At 47.1% G+C, this 17,572-nt stretch overlaps 1 long non-coding RNA gene across 1 annotated transcript; it reads left to right on the top strand.

Moving 5' to 3' along the window:
* Positions 1 to 183: 183 nt before the first annotated feature.
* Positions 184 to 17,239, top strand: LOC142905986 (uncharacterized). The gene is made up of 3 exons (XR_012930016.1): positions 184 to 589; positions 994 to 1,122; positions 15,132 to 17,239. It is a non-coding gene; the product is annotated as an uncharacterized LOC142905986 (long non-coding RNA).
* The last annotated feature ends 333 nt before the right edge of the window (positions 17,240 to 17,572 follow it).

The raw sequence follows: 17,572 nt of genomic DNA, 5'->3' as shown, positions 1-17,572 counted from the left end.
ATGTAACTTCATGCAACTGCAATGTCCTGTCACTGCCACTACGGCCAGCGGATTGTGGCCTTGTAGTCAGCCTTGTTGACTTTTCTTGTTCGCCTTGCCTACACTTTGCCCTGCGATCTGTTTGTTGTTGTGACTTTTTCACCAGCCCCTACTGGACGTATGTGTGGGGGGGGGGGGGGGGAGGGGGAAGAACTTCATAGCTCATAGGATTTCTCCAGGATAAATACATTTTCTGATTCCTTGCAGCATGAGCGGCGTGGCCTCAATGGGAGCCTCGCCAGCTGAAATAATGAAACCTGAGTTTGTTGGCCGAAGAATATTTTGATTCAACAATTAAAAAAACCCCATCGAAAAGTACCTAACGAAGAACGGAGTGTCGCGCGTTCGTTTTTGCACCGAGAGACAGGCGGAGGAGCGTGTAGGTTAGAGGACGTACGCAGGGAAGCGCACACCGTATCGACTGTCGATCAGAACATCCGAATCTCGATTTGTACCGCAGGACGGCAACCGAGGAGACGGAACGATGACACGAGGCCTCGGGCAGACTGTTGCATCCCCAGGACACGTGAAGGATTGCAATGGCTTTGGGGTGAGCCTTCGCACAGCAGTGGGTTGATCATGACTGATGATGATCGCGATTATTCGTGTTACGGTAATGGCTGCATCGGGAAGCCTCGCCGAGTCTCATTTTCGAGAGGGGCCCGCGAAGTTTTCGCGGCAGCGTGGCGACATTTCTTCCTCTTCCGCATGGCTTGCTGATGTCGATGCAGTGCAACGACTGCAATTTCACATTCGGGTGGGTTCAAGCCCAGATGAACTGCGTCAGGAGACAGTGGAGTAGTAAGCCGTCGCTGCGACGACGTCTCCTCCTTCGTGGTTGTGGATCGGGGCATTGCGTCGTTTGCACGGTGTTATGGGTCTCCTTGTTGTGGATGACCACGGTCGCACCGCTACTCCTGGGGAGTTTTTAACTTTCCATTTGTGTATCATCAGGTGTCCGCATCTGCTGCTGCCACGGTTTGCGCACTGGGTGCGATTTCGGGTGGACCATGAGCAGCTTCGCGGAGGATCAAACCCCAGGGGATCTTCTGCGTTGGGTCTTTCACAACAACGTGCTTGCATGTGAGTTACGTTGCTGCTGCTGCTGCTGCGTAACCCTGATTACGCAATTTGCCGGTACATTTTCAGCAGTGCATGGGCTGTTGTCGGTCAATACCGATTCCACTGTTATGATTCCCTTTTTGGATTCCTATGAGAGGAAACCGGAGAATCGAGAGGAAACGCAGCAGAGAACAGGAGGGAGGCTTGGGGCGGGCGGGGTGAGAACAAGCTCCATGCACAGAAAGGCGACCGCGACTGCAATCGAACCCGGGTGCTTCTTGCTGTGAGGCACAAATTGTTTCCACTGCTCCACCCTGTAGCCTCCACAGCCCAGTACTCTACACGGGCAAAGGTCGCCCGAGTCGGGAGTCGAACCGAGGCTGCCTCTTTGCCGTGCGGCACAAATGTCACCACTTGACGCCACCCCTGCCGCTCATGACAATGGTGCTTAATTGAAATGGACAAACTCCATACTCCTCCTCGTCATCCACATATTGTCTGGCTGACCCCCCCACGTTCGTTGCACACGTACACAAGAAGTGAGTGACTGCATACATTACCCCGTTGATATTATTATTATTTCTGCTGCTGCTGCCGGTTGTAAGTAATCATCGAGCGGAACAATGGTGATTAACAACAACAACAACAATGAGACTCCACCACTCCGGTGTCGGGGGGGGGGGGGCGCATTAACCGCCAGCTGTTTCATTGTCAGGAACAAACAAAAACCGGCCAGCTGTGTCATTGTCGGGAGCAAACAAAAATCCGCCAGCTGTTTCATTGTCAGGATCAAACAAAACCCGCCAGCTGTGTCATTGTCGGGTACAAACAAAAACCCGTCAGCTGTGTCATTGTCAGGATCAAACAAAAACCCGCCAGCTGTTTCATTGTCAGGAACAAACAAAAACCCGTCAGCTGTGTCATTGTCGGGTACAAAGAAAAACCGGCCAGCTGTTTCATTGTCAAGAACAAACAAAAACCCGCCAGCTGTTTCATTGTCAGGAACAAACAAAAACCCGCTAGCTGTTTCATTGTCAGGAACAAACAGAAACCCGCCAGCTGTTTCATTGTCAGGAACAAACAAAAACCCGCCAGCTGTTTCATTGTTACGAACAAACAAAAACCCGCCAGCTGTGTCATTGTCAGGAACAAACAAAAACCCACCAGCTGTTTCATTGTCGGGAACAAACAAAAACCCGCCAGCTGTTTCATTGTCAGGAACAAACAAAAACCCGCCAGCTGTTTTATTGTCGGGAACAAACAAAAACCCGCCAGCTGTTTCATTGTCGAGAACAAACAAAAACCCGCCAGCTGTTTCATTGTCAGTAACAAACGAAAACCCGCCAGCTGTTTCATTGTCAGGAACAACAAAAACCCGCCAGCTGTTCCATTGTCAGGAACAAACAAAAACCCGCCAGCTGTTTCATTGTCAGGAACAACAAAAACCCACCAGCTGTTCCATTGTCGGGAACAAACAAAAACCCGCCAGCTGTTTCATTGTCGGGAACAAACAAAAACCCGCCAGCTGTTTCATTGTCAGGAACAAACAAAAACCCGCCAGCTGTTTTATTGTCGGGAACAAACAAAAACCCGCCAGCTGTTTCATTGTCGGGAACAAACAAAAACCCGCCAGCTGTTTCATTGTCAGGAACAACAAAAACCCGCCAGCTATTTCATTGTCAGGAACAAACAAAAACCCGTCAGGTGTTTCATTGTCGGGAACAAACAAAAGCCCGCCAGCTGTTTCATTGTCAGTAACAAACAAAAACCCGCCAACTGTGTCATTGTCGGGAACAAACAAAAACCCGCCAGCTGTTTCATTGTCAGGAACAAACAAAAACCCGCCAGCTGTTTCATTGTCAGGAACAAACAAAAACCCGCCAGCTGTTTCATTGTTACGAACAAACAAAAACCCACCAGCTGTTTCATTGTCGGGAACAAACAAAAACCCGCCAGCTGTTTCATTGTCAGGAACAAACAAAAACCCGCCAGCTGTTTCATTGTCAGGAACAAACAAAAACCCGCCAGCTGTTTCATTGTCAGGAACAAACAAAAACCCGCCAGCTGTTTCATTGTCAGGATCAAACAAAAACCCGCCAGCTGTTTCATTGTCAGGAACAAACAAAAACCCGTCAGCTGTGTCATTGTCGGGTACAAAGAAAAACCGGCCAGCTGTTTCATTGTCAAGAACAAACAAAAACCCGCCAGCTGTTTCATTGTCAGGAACAAACAAAAACCCGCTAGCTGTTTCATTGTCAGGAACAAACAGAAACCCGCCAGCTGTTTCATTGTCAGGAACAAACAAAAACCCGCCAGCTGTTTCATTGTTACGAACAAACAAAAACCCGCCAGCTGTGTCATTGTCAGGAACAAACAAAAACCCACCAGCTGTTTCATTGTCGGGAACAAACAAAAACCCGCCAGCTGTTTCATTGTCAGGAACAAACAAAAACCCGCCAGCTGTTTTATTGTCGGGAACAAACAAAAACCCGCCAGCTGTTTCATTGTCGAGAACAAACAAAAACCCGCCAGCTGTTTCATTGTCAGTAACAAACGAAAACCCGCCAGCTGTTTCATTGTCAGGAACAACAAAAACCCGCCAGCTGTTCCATTGTCAGGAACAAACAAAAACCCGCCAGCTGTTTCATTGTCAGGAACAACAAAAACCCACCAGCTGTTCCATTGTCGGGAACAAACAAAAACCCGCCAGCTGTTTCATTGTCGGGAACAAACAAAAACCCGCCAGCTGTTTCATTGTCAGGAACAAACAAAAACCCGCCAGCTGTTTTATTGTCGGGAACAAACAAAAACCCGCCAGCTGTTTCATTGTCGGGAACAAACAAAAACCCGCCAGCTGTTTCATTGTCAGGAACAACAAAAACCCGCCAGCTATTTCATTGTCAGGAACAAACAAAAACCCGTCAGGTGTTTCATTGTCGGGAACAAACAAAAGCCCGCCAGCTGTTTCATTGTCAGTAACAAACAAAAACCCGCCAACTGTGTCATTGTCGGGAACAAACAAAAACCCGCCAGCTGTTTCATTGTCAGGAACAAACAAAAACCCGCCAGCTGTTTCATTGTCAGGAACAAACAAAAACCCGCCAGCTGTTTCATTGTTACGAACAAACAAAAACCCACCAGCTGTTTCATTGTCGGGAACAAACAAAAACCCGCCAGCTGTTTCATTGTCAGGAACAAACAAAAACCCGCCAGCTGTTTCATTGTCAGGAACAAACAAAAACCCGCCAGCTGTTTCATTGTTACGAACAAACAAAAACCCACCAGCTGTTTCATTGTCGGGAACAAACAAAAACCCGCCAGCTGTGTCATTGTCAGGAACAAACAAAAACCCGCCAGCTGTTCCATTGTCGGGAACAAACAAAAACCCGCCAGCTGTTTCATTGTCGGGAACAAACAAAAACCCGCCAGCTGTTTCATTGTCGGGAACAAACAAAAACCTGCCAGGTGTTTCATTGTCAGGAACAAACAAAAACCCGCCAGCTGTTTCATTGTCAGGAACAAGCAAAAACCCGCCAGATGTTTCATTGTCAGGAACAAGCAAAAACCTGCCAGCTGTTTCATTGTCGGAAACAAACAAAAATCCGCCAGCTGTTTCATTGTCAGGAACAAACAAAAACCCGCCAGCTGTTTCATTGTCGGGAACAAACAAAAATCCGCCAGCTGTTTCATTGTCAGGAACAAACAAAAACCCGCCTGCTGTTTCATTGTGGGGTACAAACAAACACCCGCCAGCTGTGTCATTGTTGGGAACAAACAAACACCCGCCAGCTGTTCCATTGTCGGGAACAAACAAACACCCGCCAGCTGTTCCATTGTCGGGAACAAACAAAAACCCTCCAGCTGTTTCATTGTCGGGAACAAACAAAAATCCGCCAGCTGTTTCATTGTCAGGAACAAACAAAAACCCGCCTGCTGTGTCATTGTTGGGAACAAACAAAAACCCGCCAGCTGTTTCATTGTCAGGAACAAACAAAAACCTGCCAGCTGTTTCATTGTCAGGAACAAACAAAAACCCGCCAGCTATTTCATTGTCAGGAACAAACAAAAACCCGCCAGCTGTGTCATTGTCGGGAACAAACAAAAACCCGCCAGCTGTTTCATTGTTGGGAACAAACAAAAACCCGCCAGCTGTTTCATTGTCACGAACAAACAAAAATCCGCCAGCTGTTTCATTGTCGGGAACAAACAAAAACCCACCAGCTGTGTCATTGTCGGGTACAAACAAAAACCCGTCAGCTGTGTCATTGTCAGGAACAAACAAAAACCCGTCAGCTGTGTCATTGTCGGGTACAAAGAAAAACCGGCCAGCTGTTTCATTGTCAGGAACAACAAAAACCCACCAGCTGTTCCATTGTCGGGAACAAACAAAAACCCGCCAGCTGTTTCATTGTCGGGAACAAACAAAAACCCGCCAGCTGTTTCATTGTCAGGAACAAACAAAAACCCGCCAGCTGTTTTATTGTCGGGAACAAACAAAAACCCGCCAGCTGTTTCATTGTCGGGAACAAACAAAAACCCGCCAGCTGTTTCATTGTCAGGAACAACAAAAACCCGCCAGCTATTTCATTGTCAGGAACAAACAAAAACCCGTCAGGTGTTTCATTGTCGGGAACAAACAAAAGCCCGCCAGCTGTTTCATTGTCAGTAACAAACAAAAACCCGCCAACTGTGTCATTGTCGGGAACAAACAAAAACCCGCCAGCTGTTTCATTGTCAGGAACAAACAAAAACCCGCCAGCTGTTTCATTGTCAGGAACAAACAAAAACCCGCCAGCTGTTTCATTGTTACGAACAAACAAAAACCCACCAGCTGTTTCATTGTCGGGAACAAACAAAAACCCGCCAGCTGTTTCATTGTCAGGAACAAACAAAAACCCGCCAGCTGTTTCATTGTCAGGAACAAACAAAAACCCGCCAGCTGTTTCATTGTTACGAACAAACAAAAACCCACCAGCTGTTTCATTGTCGGGAACAAACAAAAACCCGCCAGCTGTGTCATTGTCAGGAACAAACAAAAACCCGCCAGCTGTTCCATTGTCGGGAACAAACAAAAACCCGCCAGCTGTTTCATTGTCGGGAACAAACAAAAACCCGCCAGCTGTTTCATTGTCAGAAACAAACAAAAATCCGCCAGCTGTTTCATTGTCGGGAACAAACAAAAACCTGCCAGGTGTTTCATTGTCAGGAACAAACAAAAACCCGCCAGCTGTTTCATTGTCAGGAACAAGCAAAAACCCGCCAGATGTTTCATTGTCAGAAACAAGCAAAAACCTGCCAGCTGTTTCATTGTCGGAAACAAACAAAAATCCGCCAGCTGTTTCATTGTCAGGAACAAACAAAAACCCGCCAGCTGTTTCATTGTCGGGAACAAACAAAAATCCGCCAGCTGTTTCATTGTCAGGAACAAACAAAAACCCGCCTGCTGTTTCATTGTGGGGTACAAACAAACACCCGCCAGCTGTGTCATTGTTGGGAACAAACAAACACCCGCCAGCTGTTCCATTGTCGGGAACAAACAAACACCCGCCAGCTGTTCCATTGTCGGGAACAAACAAAAACCCTCCAGCTGTTTCATTGTCGGGAACAAACAAAAATCCGCCAGCTGTTTCATTGTCAGGAACAAACAAAAACCCGCCTGCTGTGTCATTGTTGGGAACAAACAAAAACCCGCCAGCTGTTTCATTGTCAGGAACAAACAAAAACCTGCCAGCTGTTTCATTGTCAGGAACAAACAAAAACCCGCCAGCTATTTCATTGTCAGGAACAAACAAAAACCCGCCAGCTGTGTCATTGTCGGGAACAAACAAAAACCCGCCAGCTGTTTCATTGTTGGGAACAAACAAAAACCCGCCAGCTGTTTCATTGTCACGAACAAACAAAAATCCGCCAGCTGTTTCATTGTCGGGAACAAACAAAAACCCACCAGCTGTGTCATTGTCGGGTACAAACAAAAACCCGTCAGCTGTGTCATTGTCAGGAACAAACAAAAACCCGTCAGCTGTGTCATTGTCGGGTACAAAGAAAAACCGGCCAGCTGTTTCATTGTCAAGAACAAACAAAAACCCGCCAGCTGTTTCATTGTCTGGAACAAACAAAAACCCGCCAGCTGTGTCATTGTCGGGAACAAACAAAAACCCACCAGCTGTTTCATTGTTAAGAACAAACAAAAACCCGCCAGGTGTTTCATTGTCACGAACAAACAAAAATCCGCCAGCTGTTTCATTGTCGGGAACAAACAAAAACCCGCCAGCTGTGTCATTGTCGGGTACAAACAAAAACCCGTCAGCTGTGTCATTGTCAGGATCAAACAAAAACCCGCCAGCTGTTTCATTGTCAGGAACAAACAAAACCCGTCAGCTGTGTCATTGTCGAGTACAAAGAAAAACCGGCCAGCTGTTTCATTGTCAGGAACAAACAAAAACCCGTCAGCTGTTTCATTGTTACGAACAAACAAAAACCTGCCAGCTGTATCATTGTCGGGAACAAACAAAAACCCGCCAGCTGTGTCATTGTCAGGAACAAACAAAAACCCGCCAGCTGTGTCATTGTCGGGAACAAACAAAAACCCGCCAGCTGTTTCATTGTCGGGAACAAACAAAAACCCGCCAGCTGTTTCATTGTCGGGAACAAACAAAAACCCGCCAGCTGTTTCATTGTCACGAACAAACAAAAACCCACCAGCTGTGTCATTGTCAGGAACAACAAAAACCCGCCAGCTGTTTCATTGTCGGGAACAAACAAAAATCCGCCAGCTGTTTCATTGTTGGGAACAAACAAACACCCGCCAGCTGTTTCATTGTCGGGTACAAACAAAAACCCGCCAGCTGTTTCATTGTCAGGAACAAACAAAAACCCGCCAGCTGTTTTATTGTCGGGTACAAACAAAAACCCGCCAGCTTTTTCATTGTCAGGAACAAACAAAAACCCGCCAGCTGTTTCATTGTCAGGAACAACAAAAACCCGCCAGCTGTGTCATTGTCAGGAACAAACAAAAACCCGCCAGCTGTTTCATTGTCGGGTACAAACAAAAACCCGCCAGCTGTTTCATTGTCACGAACAAACAAAAACCCGCCAGCTCTTTCATTGTCGGGAACAAACAAAAACCTGCCAGCTGTTTCATTGTCAGGAACAAACAAAAACCCGCCAGCTGTGTCATTGTCGGGAACAAACAAAAACCCGCCAGCTGTTTCATTGTCGGGAACAAACAAAAGCCCGCCAGCTGTTTCATTGTCAGTAACATACAAAAACCCGCCAGCTGTGTCATTGTCGGGAACAAACAAAAACCCGCCAGCTGTTTCATTGTCAGTTAAAAAACAAAAACCTGCCAGCTGTTTCATTGTCAGGAACAAACAAAAACCCGCCAGCTGTTCCATTGTCAGGAACAAACAAAAACCCACCAGCTGTTTCATTGTCAGGAACAAACAAAAACCCGCCTGCTGTTTCATATTGTCAGGAACAAACAAACACCCGCCAGCTGTTTCATTGTCGGGTACAAACAAAAACCCGCCAGCTGTTTCATTGTCAGAAACAAACAAAAATCAGCCAGCTGCTTCATTGTCGGGAACAAACAAAAACCTGCCAGCTGTTTCATTGTCGGGTACAAACAAAAACCCGCCAGCTGTTTCATTGTCAGTAACAAACAAAAACCCGCCAGCTGTTTCATTGTCGGGAACAAACAAAAACCCGCCAGCTGTTTCATTGTCAGGAACAACAAAAACCCGCCAGCTGTTTCATTGTCGGGAACAAACAAAAACCCGCCAGCTGTTTCATTGTCAGGAACAAACAAAAACCCGCCAGCTGTTTCATTGTCGGGAACAAACAAAAACCCGCCAGCTGTTTCATTGTCAGGAACAACAAAAACCCGCCAGCTGTTTCATTGTCGGGAACAAACAAAAACCTGCCAGCTGTTTCATTGTCAGTAACAAACAAAAACCCGCCAGCTGTTTCATTGTCAGGAACAACAAAAACCCACCAGCTGTGTCATTGTCAGGAACAAACAAAAACCCGCCAGCTGTGTCATTGTCAGGAACAAACAAAAACCCGCCAGCTATTTCATTGTCAGGAACAACAAAAACCCGCCAGCTGTTTCATTGTCGGGAACAAACAAAAACCCGCCAGCTGTTCCATTGTCACGAACAAACAAAAACCCGCCAGCTGTGTCATTGTCGGGAACAAACAAAAACCCGCCAGCTGTTTCATTGTCAGGAACAAACAAAACCCAACGTCGCCTTGCCGCTCTTTGTTCAAGCTTATGGAACGGAAACATGGAAGAGGAAGATGAGGGTGGCACTTTCTGTTTTATTCTCTCTCTCTCTCGCTCGCTCTCTCCGTGAATTTCTAGGGACGTGGCAGTAACCCCCCCCCCCCCCCCAAGGAAAAACAATCATGCAGGCGACGCATAAATGATTTACGTGACATTTCCTGTTTGTTTGTTTCGCGGTGCACTGCGGATTTTCGGAGTGGCGACTTCACTGACTTGAGGTCTTCATTTCTATGCCCCATGGATGCTCGTTTCGGTGATCAGCCTTCCTCCTTCTCCACATACATCCTGCGCACGTGTCCCGCCCAATCCAACCTCCTTATCTTCCCGATTATCAATCTCTCCTGCCAAGTAACATCCCCAACCTCCAAATGCATTGCCCTATCCTCCACATACACCCTGCTCAACTGTCCCACCCATCACGGCCTCCGCTGCTGATCTGCCACATTCTAATCCCACCCTCCGAGTTGCTTATCCGATCCTCCTCCACCCTGCACAAGTATGGCACTCATCACAACCCACCTCATTGTCCTGATCACATCTACAACGCTTTCATGCTTCACGTGACATTTCCAGCATCATCTTATATTCTTGTTTTGTTAAAATCTCTCTCTCCGGCATGCACACCGACACCGTTACTAATCCCGCTTCAACATGATCGTTTGTAATTTTTCGTGGAATTTTATAATTCATGGTTGATTTTGATATACCACACTCGATCGTGATTTCATGTGTACTGCATAAATATACCATATAGACATTTTCGTCCTTTTTTACAGTTCTGATTTTGCTCATCGGTGTCAAGTCCTGAAATAAAAGCTACGGACCTCCTCCAGCATGACAGCCCGTGACAGGGGACGTTTCAGACTTACTTATGAGATGTCCGTTTTCAGAGACTTCTTATTCACACTGGGGAGGGCGTGCTGCACTTTGCCAATGTGTTCTGCTGTCGAGATATTCGTCGCGCGGTAGTGCTGGACATTTTTTGTTTTATATATGAACTCAATTAAATATATTTTTTTTATTCAGTAATTTTCTATGACTGGTCTGAAACCCATCGTGCTGGTCACATCGCAGTTAAACTGGATTGTTTCAATTGTCAGAGCTGGAATCCACCGCACTGAGCGTAAAAAAACAACAGAAATGTTTTACATCACGAGTGGATTTTTAATTTTGTTTACCCAGTGATCGGTTTGAGAACCCGGTCTAATAATATAACACCAGCAATAATTAACGTCTATATAACACCTCTCATTGACAATATCACAAAGTGCTGCTCACTGCGAGGATGCCAACACTCCGTAAATAAATCTGATAAAGGGTCCCCGTTACAAGACAATAAAAAAAATTCGCGTAACAAATCACTGCTCTAGGGCTCCGCAAGGGACGGTTTTGTGGCCGTGAGTTTTTCAATCTCTGACATTGAAGGTGCCCGTGTCAGGCATAAGTCGGGAGGGCAATGGGGGGGGGGGTTCCACACAGATCGAGGGGATCCACGCGAAATGGGACCTCCAGCGGACCCCCTTGAAGTGAACCCCCTCCCCTCCCCCTATCCCCGGGGAACACGGGGATACAAAGCCACCACCAAACGCCCCGCCGTAGAGCCTGTAACAGGCTTGAGGGTCAAGTGCTGTTCGCGAGTGGTAGCACCTCTGAATTGCCGGCACTGTGGCACACACGACCGGGGGGTTGTGTGACCAGCACCACGCCCCAGCCGCCTTTGTCTCCCTGAGCGGTGATGTTTTACACACCGAACCACGTACACATTTGTGGCTGAATCGACCTAGGCGAGGTCCAGTACCGGTTCAAACTCCGCAGACACACACACACACACGCGTGTCCATTAACTAACACTCTGCAGAACGGGGTTTGGGGGGAAGGGGGGTGACATCCAAACTCCACACAGAGTCGGGAATCGAACCCAGGTCCTTCTTGCTGTGAGGTGCGTCACCAGTACGCCGCTGTCTTGCCCTCCCCCCACGTTCTTAACCAGTCCTGATCGTCTTACAAAACGATCAGGACTCTCAGGATTTGCTTTTAATGGGGGTTTATATTTAACGCCGGGGTTTTTCTTGAGCACACATTTCGCCCCAAAAAAAAAAAAACGTTGGTGGCAGGTGGCGCGCCAAGTGGAGCTGTTTAAAAATACAACAGGAACACATACACACACACAGGACACACGCACACACATATATATTTATATATTAAGAAAAAAAACAAGAATCCATTTCTCTCGGAGATGAAGGCGACTCTTCGCCCGCCACCCCGCACCGCCCCCCGCATCCCAAGGAAACGAAGACAGGCCCGGAGAACGTCGATGTTTTATTCATGGGCACCGCTTCCCCGCTAGCCAGCGCGAGGAGGGAGGAAGGGAGGGAGGGAGACAGCCTCGCGTAGCTGTGCGCAGAGAGAAGGAGACGCAAGGCCGATGGGGAGCGCCAAGGAATTTCATCAAAGTTGCCCCTCCCTCCCCGCACCTTCCCCCCTTCCCCCCCCACCCCCGCCCAGCAAATGCCACGAAATATTTACATCCACGCAGAGGACGAAACAGGGCCTATCCGTGTAAATGTATGTATGACGCTGAATTTCTTTCGCGCCGTACGTAGCTGACCGGTATCGTGTTGACACCAACGTAAACCAATTCGGCTAAAAAACAGCTGGCGGAAAATTCCTCGATTGGGAATTGCACTACGGGACAGCAACGCGGTGAAGGAAGCGGGGTGGCGGGGTCAGAGGTCAGCTGCCGTCACTCACAAACAGGGGAAACGTTACAGGACGTTGGGAGGAAGCGGTTTGGGATCCAGGAAAGGGGAAAGAATGAGTAAAAAAAAATAATACCCCCGGTGTGCTTCGGGTGATGTTTTGATATGTTGCGAGATATGGCAAAGTTTGGTGAAACTAAACCCAAAAATACAAAATCGCAGCAATCACTGTTTTTGCAGTTAGAAGGAAAAACGTAATCTCCGCAGAGACAATCAACAGATTCACCTCTGCAGACCTGGCTATGAATAAAAAATATAACAAAGTAAACCATCCCCATCAACAAAGCCCACTGAGGCATTAACTTAATTGTCAGAATCGACCTGGCTATCACAAATGATAGCTCAGCCAAGTGGCGTATCACGTGGAACTATATAGCAGTCAAATACTCTAAACGTGTGACGTTGATTCTAAATGTGGTGGGAAAACCTGGAGGATCCGGAGAAAAATCCACGTGACCACGGGGAGAGAGAGGAGCCGTCCATAAATGGACATTTGTGACGATGTGTGACGAGGGGGGGGGGGGTTGGAGAAATGTGACGTCACATTAAAATGCGCAACTTTAAATAAATATAGACAACACGTAATTAAATATGCTTTTTAATAAATGTTTTCTCCTACAACATCAGAGTGCAGCGCCACATTAAATAATCATTACAATGACAATAGTTTAAAGCGATTTGAAGCATGTTTTTATATTTTTTTGGGGGGGGCAGAGCTTTGTGACGTCATATTTGAGGGGGTGTCTGACTTTTTGTGACGCCGTGTGACGAGGGGAGGGGGGGGGGGTCAAAAATCGTCCAAAATCGCGTGACGTCATTTATGGACGGCCCCAGAGATATTCAAACTCCAAATTTACAGCAGGCGTCGTCAGGGTGGGGATTGAACCCACGACCTCCCGTATACCGGGCGAGGTACTTAACATCGTGGCGCCTGAATAACGTTACTAGGCTCGGATAGGGCACAGGAGTGGATTGCATTAAGCGTGAGTATGGGAAAGCTGCCGCACTCTTCTGATTAAATGACATCAAAGGGAAGGGGGGGAGTGACGTTTGGAGACAACGGTTAAATTCCTTTTGGCGAGATTAAGGCCTAACTCAACGCACTTGATATAAGTCAACGTGCAGCGGAGAGGCTGATTGATGATCCAGCGCTCACAGCTTCACTCACCGTCGGTCAGTCGCATTATTACGGCTCTTCTATCTCTTAACAGCAAAGGTTATCTTTTGACTTAAAAACTTTTGTGACTGCAGGAATTCATATTCTTTGGTTATTTCGGTCAAGTCACGTAGATATAAATAATAATAATAAAAGTCTTCCTCCTGAAGACGATCGCTTGTGTTGTGATCGAAACGTCGTAGTTTTTATTTTATTTGCTTTTTTATTTTATCTTTTTACGTGACTTTACCCAAAGAACCAAAGCATACGTCAAAGGTTGTATTTGTGTTGTTCCTTCGTTGACTCCTGTCAGCCACGATTACTCAATGGGGATTATGAGATAGCAATCGGACCAATACACTCGTTATTATTAAGGGACTGTTTGTTGTCTTGATGTGGTCTGAGACTGTCTTTGCTCTTCTTTTACTGCCATTACAAAGCTTGGGAATTGATTATGCAATTTGTAATTAGTATACTTTATCTATTTAAAGGGCACGCCACGGTGGTGAGATGTTATCCTCCTCGCCCGGTGTGCGGGAAGTCTAGGGTTCGATCCCGACCCAGACGCCTGCGGTATATTTGGAGGTTTCATGTTCTCCCCGTGGTCACGTGGATTGTTTTCTCCGTGCCCTAGGGGTTTTCCCTCCACGTTTAGAAACATGCGTTTAGACTATTTAGATGATTTTGCCGCTATGCATGTCCAAACGATGGGCCGCTTTTTTTTAGAAAGTAAGTTAATGCCTCAGTGGGCTTTGTGTGGTAGGATGAGGATGGTTGAGTTTCATTTGTAAGTGTCTGGTGATTTGTTTACCTTTCCTGTACTTGCCCTCCGATCGTGTTTTTTTGTATTGTTTGTTGTTGTAACGATCTTACCCGCCCCTATAATAAAAAGACTGAACTCAACAATTTTTTTTTATTTTACCAGGTTAAGGCCCCAATGAGCTATGCAGATTTTTTTTACAGAAGCGACCTGCCCACAAATGATAGCCCAACGAAGTGGCTTATCACGTGCATGCCTATCATGTTTTCGTACTGTCTGTTGTTGTAACGTTCTTACCCGCCCCGACTGGACATATGTGAAAAAGGGCTTCATAGCTCATCGGATTAATCCGCTATAAATGTTCTGATTCTGAAATGAAATCAACTTCATGGTGGACTCGGTATACCTAACTCTCAGTTTCGTCTCATCCGCACCGTGGGCAACCACCACCACCACCACACCGGAGGTCACAATTACGAACACAAACACCCCCCTATAGCCTTAACAGACTGTTGGGGCAAGTGCTGTTAGCGAGCAGCACCTGTGAAGGCCGGCAATGTGGCACACGATGGGGTGGGTGGGTAGCACTACGCCCGGTTGAGTTTGTCTTCTTAATGTTTACACACCGCGCCAGGTACTCTTTTGAGGCTGAGTCAGCCTAGGGTAGGCCCAGGTCCGATTCAGGTAACACTATGTAACACAATTTTTGTTCCTGGGTACTAAAGTAAGTGTTATTTTTTTTATTTGTTTACCCTTAAAAAGTTAGGATAATGGCTATTATTCTCCACAAACTTTGCTTTTGTGACCAGGACTTTACGTGAAGGAATGACAAAAATGCACACCGCGTTTTCTCATTGAAAATATGTACATTTCAAAATATCACTGTCCTGGTCACAAAAGCAAAGTTTGTGGGGAATAAACAGCCATTTTCTGTACTTTTGGGGCATAAGCAATTAGGAAATAACACTTACTACCCAGGAACAAAGCATGTTTTTTTTCGCTAGACTGTATAATCATCGCCTGTGTTGGTCTGTGAGCGGTAATCTAACTCGTGTGTGGCTGGTCTCGCAGCGTGATGCGCTAACCACCGCGCCACCGCTCCCCATCATCACGCATCAGTGCATCTCCGGACAACAGGTGCATCATCACGCGTCCATGCAGCCCGAGAGCTGTCACAGATGGTGAGCGTAGATTGGCAATTATTCATTCGCCGTGCCGCAATTATTTGTACTCGATATGGAAGAAAAAAAAATGCCATTCGATTTACACGCTTGTGATTCCCGTCATTAATCCACAAACGTATTGATCTGCTTGCTGTCAATGCGGTGGCGCCGGAATTCTTGGTAATGTGATTCCGGCGAAAATTGATATTGCTGCACGTGGGTGCGCGTGTTTATTTTTAAAATCCCACGGTAAATCGTTGGTCCATATTGTCTCTCCTCCGTTTGCTTGAAGGCTCGTCACGTGGCTCGGGTTGCCACCTACCCTGGATTGAACCCTGACAGTCCAGGACATGGTCTCTCATCCGTGATCGGGTGGCAGCAGCAGCAGGAATTGATTTGCAACCGTGATCTGGATATCGGCGTTGCTCTGTTGAACTTCGTCACAGTCTACTTCGTATTGGTGATACACTGAGACTGATGAATACAGGGGTGCTTAATTTTTTTATCACTTATATGGGACTATCGTTTTTAATGGACGAAAGAACGAATGATAATACATTGTAACGTGATAGCAAATGTAATGTTAATAACTTTAAAAAGTCAAAGAGTCTCCACTTGTTCGCCATCGTTGTCAACGCGTGCCTGGAATCTTCTCAAGGCGGTCTACAGAGCCCGGAGGCAGCAGCACATGTCACGTGCTATTGTTGTCAATTCTCCGAAGTGTTAACATTTTTATGAAGCAACCTGCATATAAAAGCAGTCCCCTTCTTTAACCCCTTTAGCCTCCTTCCGTTCCTCTCCTGAAGCCTCCTCACCTCTTCTACATCGTCCATTCCTCTTTCTACCCCTCGCCCCTCCGCTCCTCACCTGTCCCTCTCCTAACCCGTTCGTGCTCCCCAACGTCGCACCCCTTCTTATAGCTATCACTCATTCCTCAATCCTTCTGCGCCCACCACCCCCCCCCCCCGTCAACTGCATCGTTCCATCGCTTCACCGTTTTGTAAGCCGTGTCAAGCGCCTCTAGTGAACGAAGTTGCGCTCGCCATATCTATATACATACACAATTAGATTCGAATTAATAATGTATCTTCTGGCTTTGGTCTACAGTGGTAAAAAGGCCGCAACATTAAACAATGGGGGCAAGAGTGGCCGACCCAGCGGGCGTAAATGGGTGAGTCACGGCCTGTCGATCGGCAAGGGTCGAGCGTGGTGGGGAAAAATGTGGGCACGCCCACCTCTTCTGAGACGTCTTGGCTGGCGTCGAACGGTCAGTTACAAAGCCTCTCCAGAGAGGTCGTCTGCGGCTGCCGCCAATACATTTGGGAACCCCTTCCGCCAGCGGTGGCGTGAGCGAGGAATTGCAGGGCTGCTCCTTTACCTGCATTGGATGCCGGCTATCAGCCACACCGCGGCCCGTCCACCCCGCGCCACGGAGGCGACGGGTGGCACGCGAGCGAGCGAGCGGGCAGAGAGCGAGTGCGTGATGGAACCATTGGGATGGCGGTGGTGAGGAGGGTGGAGGGCCACGTGTAATTGGATTTCACGCGCATCTTCGACGTGCGAATGGGCTCCTGCGAAGCGTTCACTTAAGGGTAAGAAGTCAGTGCAGCTGAGGGAGCCGACACGCCACCTCCAACCCCACAAGCCGTGAGATTCTGAAAAAAAATTTGATTTTTGTTGCCTCGATGCTATTTTTGAAGGTTTTTTAATTAATTGCCTCCGGAGTGATTCGTTTCGAGATGTTGTTGTTGTTGTTGTTTTTGCTCGCGACGTTCTCGTCGTGAAGTGCAAGCCCCCGGCGGAAGACGCGAGATCTTTCACTCTCTCTCTCTCTTTCTTCTTTAAATTGTTTTGCTGAACCAACTCTCCAAATGATAAGCCACTTTGTTGTTGAGCTATACATTTGAGGCCAGGTCGCGTCAGCAAAACATAAAAAGACGTTAAGACCTCAGTGTGTTTTGCCTGGTTCGGATGTGGATGGTTTTGGATTATTCAAATGTTTTTGAGTGATGTTTACCTTCCTTGTATTTTGAACTCCTATCGTCTTTGTTTTTGCGTTGTTTGTTGTTGTAACCATTTTACCCACCCCTTAAAAAAAACTGAACTAATATGTATTTATTTACAAATTTTACCAGGTCATGTCCACTTGAGCGATATGGCTCTTTTTCAGAAGCGACGTGGCCGCAAATGATAGCGCAACGAAGTGGCTTATCGCGTGGAAATTTACAGCAGCCGAATACTCTTCACACGTGTTCCTAAACGTGGAGGGAAAGCCGGAGGACCTGGAGAAAAATCCACGCGACCACAGAGTGAGGGAGAACATGCAGACTCCAAATATATACAGCACGC

Source organism: Petromyzon marinus, chromosome 60 (genome assembly GCF_048934315.1).
Source record: "Petromyzon marinus isolate PM22_M1 ecotype Great Lakes invasive population chromosome 60, UKy_Petmar_22M1.pri1.0, whole genome shotgun sequence".
Lineage (NCBI taxonomy): Eukaryota > Metazoa > Chordata > Hyperoartia > Petromyzontiformes > Petromyzontidae > Petromyzon > Petromyzon marinus.
The sequence above is the reverse complement of the archived record's forward strand: the minus strand, read 5'-3'. Positions and strand labels throughout refer to the sequence as shown.